Raw genomic sequence first — 4,905 nt, 5'->3', positions numbered from 1 at the left:
ATCCAAAGGAATGGTCTCTCCATTCCGAATGTTTGCAGAGATTTGATAGAGGAAGATCTTATAAATACCAAGCTACCCAGATATGGGTCGAGGTACAGGGATCCTCAGGCAGAGCTAACGGATGCATTAGCGGTGCCTTGGAGGTTCAATCTAATTTATCCTTTCTGGCCGTGTAGTGTCTCGAGTCAAGAAGGCGTCAGTGATACTGATTGCTCCGTCTTGGCCTCAAAGGATATGGTTCACAGATATAGTGGGATGTCGTCATCTCCTCCGTGAAAGTTACCTTGTCGCAGGGATCTGCTGAACAAGGTTTCTTTGTTCATCATTGTCTAGATTATCTGAGGCTGACTGCATGGATATTGAACGCTTAGTCTTAGCCAAGAGAGGGGTTTCTGAGAGAGTTATTTTTATTCTCATTAAGTTTGTAAGCTGGTTGCTCGTTGCATCTATCATAAGGTGTGGAGGACCTACGTATTCTGTTCTCCAGGATGAACTGGAGAAGAACTTCTGCAAGTCCCCTGATGGGACAGTTTTCGGCCCTGCCTGTGTTACTGCACAAGAGGTTAGTTGAGCTTCTAGATGTGCAGCCATTTGTTAAGGCTCTGCTGGGATCAGACCTGTGTTTAGATCTAGGCTCCTCCTTGGAGTTTAAATCTTGTTCTTAAAGTGTTGCATCTGGTTCCGTTGGAGCCTATGTATGAAGTAGACACAAAATTGGGAAGGTTCCTTTTCTACGGTCTATTGCTTATGCATGCAGAGTATCTGTGATTGCTGCTTTGCAATGTGTCTTCTTATCTGGCTTTTTATGCCGATAAGACTGTTTTATGAACCAAGTTCAGTTTCTTCCTAAGGTTGTGTCAATTCACAACATCAATCAAGAGATTGTGGTTCTTTTTTATATCCTAATCCTCCTTCATCGAAGGAACGTTTACAACGTATGTTTTGGATGTGGTTTGTGCCTGGAAGTTCTATCTTTGGGCCACAAAGGAATTTAGACAAACCTCTTTTTTTGTTTTTCTCTCCGGGAAGCGTAGGGGTCAGAGGGCCTCTTTGACTTCCTTACCTTTTTGATTGAGGAGTGTCATCCGTTCCGCATAGACACGGCAGGACATAAGCCTCCTCTGTGGAGTACGGCTCATTCTATGAGAGCAGCGGTTTCCTTTTGGGCCTTCTAGGATGAGGCCTCTATGGATCTGATTTGTAAGGCAGCTACCTAGTTCTCCTTACAGTTTTATGTTTTGGCTTTTGCTGAAGCAGCCTACGGGGGAGAGGTTTTTGCAGGCTGTGGTGCCCTCAGATATGGGTCCGTCTCTGTTTCCCTCCCGTTAGCATTCCGTGTACTCTAGAGCTTGGGTGTATGTTTCCCAAAAGTAAGGAATGCAGCTGTGGACTCTTCCCATATTAAGATGGAAAACATAAATTATGCTTATCGGATAATTTCATTTCCATCTGTATGGGAAGAGTCCACAGCTCCTGCCCGTGTTCTCCGGTGGGCAGCCCTAAATGTATTTATTTTTTCTTCTGCCACCTTTTTCACCCTGATATTTCTCCTACTGTTCCTTGTTCCCTCGGCAGAATGACTGGGGTTATGAGGAAGTGGGGCGGTATTTGAGCCTTTGGCTGGGTGTCTTTGCCTCCTCCTGGTGGCCAGGTTCAGTATTTCCCAAAAGTAAGGAATGCAGCTGTGGACTCTTCCCATACAGATGGAAAGGAAATTATCAGGTAAGCATAATTTATGTTTTTCTTCCGCACGTCAAGAGTAAGACTAAAGAAGAGTTTTCCTTTTACTCATTCTTAGACTCCCATATGGGCTAGCGGTTAGGATTCCTGGTTTTCACCCAGATAGCCCGGTATGGGAAGCAAAGTTTGTCTTTTGAAGTCCAATCTAAGTTTTTCTCCCAAGGGCAGATTTCTCCTTTTAGAGTATCTGCAATCCAGGTATGATGAGAAGCATTCCTTGCACTGGGTTCAGGATCTTCCTCTCTGGGAGTGAGAGTTCCAGTCCCAGTTTGGAAACAGGATCTAGGTATTTATCTAAAGTAACTCAGGCTCTGACTTTCAAAGTAGTATCCTTGCTTCTTTGGTTCAAGAGGGCCTGTTCATAACGAACATAGACCTGTAGGATTTTTTGTTCCCCTGATTTGGGGTCTTTTTCTGAGTTTTGTCATCCCTGAAAGACTTTTAGGTCTTGGGGTATTACAAGGGTGTTCTTTTGGACTATATATGGTTCAGGTGTCATCCTTCCTTGGGGCGCTATGTCCTTCAAGAGATCTTGTCCAATCTACTTTGCCAGGGATGGGAAACAAATCTGAAGAGTTCCCTTGTCCCGTCTACTGGGTGATTTAATTGTCTACCGCCACAATGCTCTGTATGCACCCGATTCCGTCTGATCTTGGACGTTAAGCAGGGCCAGTCCTGGTCAGTACCTGGATGGGAGACTGCCTGGGAACACCAGGGGTAGTAGGCTTGGACCTTAATAGATTATCTAGGAAAAGATGTCTGAGGTCGGATAATCAAAGATATATTCCTTTTCTTTTCTCTGCTGTCTTCTGTCCAGCCAACAGCAAGCTCTAGTGGTCTGGTAGATAGCTTAACCATATTGCAACCAGATGGTTGGGTGTTTGGATCTAGCTACAGTTGATTTTCCTTCACTTTTCACTGTCTAAATGTATGGAGGGAATTGGTCTGATGGTTTCCATGGACATCATTCCCTTGGCTATTTTCCATAATGGAGAACATTCGGATCTGTCTCAGAGGATAGATCTAGATTAGCCGAAAAGAGATTCTCTCCCGTAGTGGGATTTTTTTCGGAAGTATCTGTCTCAGAGCGCGTTCTTCTGGAGACATTCCTGGGTGATGTGACCACGGGCGCCAACCTGCTGGGTTGGTATGCAGGTCTTGTTTAAGGCACAGGGGTTATGGACTCGGCGGTGTCTGCTCTCCTCTTTAACATGTTGGAGTTGTTAGCGATTTGCAATACTCTGATGTCTTGGCCTTATTTGTTCTTGTCTTAGTTACAGTCAGGCTATATCACCTCAATGGTTTATATCAACCTCTAGGGAGGAACTCTAAGTTCCTTAGCCTGTAGGAGGTGACTTAGATTGTTCAGTGGACGAAAACTCTCAATTGCTGTCTGTCATCCACCTTCCAGTGGTGGACAATTGGGAGTTGGAATTCTGAAACAGACAGATATTTCATCATGGGGAGTGGGATCTCCATCTGCAGTTCTCCGGGTAAACCCTTGAATGGGGGGTTCCGGAGTTGGATTATGGAGGGCGTTTCGGCAGAACGCCAAGGTACAATTCTTGATCAAGTGATCTGCAGACCGTTTTGCTAGATGTTTTGGCATTGTTCTTGGGAAGCAGTCTTGCATACTGTGATAGATTCCCTGCTACCCCGACTGAGTAGCTCCGCCAAAGGATCCTTACAACACCTGGAACCAGCCGCTATGTAGTGGAGAAAGTGATTTCAGCAATCCCACCCAAATAACTAGACAGACTAGCATTCAGGTAAAAACAAGAAGTGATTTTTTATTAGGGAAAACACACATTTATACAAAAACTATTCTTGATAACAAGCCTTATCTGACCTTCATTTCTCCCGCCATTCCCGCCCCTCCAGACAGGCTGGCACCTGCCATAGATACCACATAGCCCCAGGACACAGGGGTGGTGATTTCAAGGTGATCCCGGGGGAGCGGCAGCACTTCAAAGGTGTCCTTTGAAAGCTCTCGGCCCCCATATGCCACAGTCCAAAGCGGTGTGATTCATTACTGGGGACCAGAGATACAGTCCGTTGAAGTTATGGGGGCAGGGCTGTCCAAAACCCCCGGTTCCCAAAGGAGCTCCCCTCCGGCAATTCCACCACCCCTTGTCCTTCCTAGGGGCTAGTAATCCCCAAAAGAGCGGAGCTCTGGGACAAAGGGCCGCTGGGGCGACCAGGATTAAAGGGGACTGGGAGTCCTAGCTGATGCAGCCCATCAGCAGTTCCAGGAGAGAGAGGTCGATCAGAGGCCAGCTTCTTCCAAGATCCAGTTTACAGACAAAACAAGGGAAACCAAAGCTCCGGGAGATCGCGGTTGCTCTGAGGAGCCCAAAACCGCTGAGAAACAAGAGGGGGTAGGTGATAGGGTGGAAGAGGTTTAACCCCTGCAGCCCGGTGCCTGTGACACATACCTTTTTCCTCCATCTGCTCTCCTTCCACAAGGCATTGCTCGTATTGAACAGGAGAGAACGGTGGTGATTGTATTTGCCCCTTTGTGGCCTCGCAGGACTTGGTATGCAGACCTAGTGGAAATATAGTCTTTCCACCTTGGGAACTTTTCTGAGGATGGACCTTCTGATCAGGGTCTTTTCCTTCATCCAAGTATCGTTTTATCCGAAGCTGTCTAAGTGTGGGTTTCTGAGTCGGTCATTGACACTATGATTCAGGCTCGCAAGCCTGTTACTAGGAAGATTTACCATAAGATATGGCGTAAATAGATACTTGAACCTAAAATCCACAATTCCTAGATACATTGGAATAGTGGGAAATGAGGACTTCCCAGCAGGTAATACTTCGGCACCCTTCCGCTTTTAGAAACAGGCAGGAATTAGAACTTTAGGGGATGTTTTAGACCCACTATTACACACGGTTAAAACCTTTGATGCCATACAAAGGCAATTTAACATTCCTCATAACCACTTCTTTGCCTACCTACAACTTAGGCACTATATTAACGTCCTGCAGAGACAAAACCCATAATTCTGGCACTCCTCTCCTTTCTCCATTTCACATACATTGTTTGGAATTGGGATCTTTTCTGCATCAGATTTCTATAAATGACTGTTTAAACAGAAACACCCATACTGAGTAAAATAGTTGAGGGGATGGTTCCACTCACTTCAACCCATATATCGACTTTCA

At 45.7% G+C, this 4,905-nt stretch overlaps 1 pseudogene; it reads left to right on the top strand.

The window, feature by feature from the left end:
- The first annotated feature begins 2,348 nt into the window (after positions 1–2,348).
- On the top strand, positions 2,349–2,467 carry LOC128636822 (uncharacterized; annotated as a pseudogene).
- The last annotated feature ends 2,438 nt before the right edge of the window (positions 2,468–4,905 follow it).

This window comes from Bombina bombina, chromosome 7 (assembly GCF_027579735.1).
Source record: "Bombina bombina isolate aBomBom1 chromosome 7, aBomBom1.pri, whole genome shotgun sequence".
Classification (NCBI taxonomy): domain Eukaryota; kingdom Metazoa; phylum Chordata; class Amphibia; order Anura; family Bombinatoridae; genus Bombina; species Bombina bombina.
Note: the sequence above shows the minus strand (reverse complement) of the source record. Positions and strands in the feature narration are given on the sequence as shown.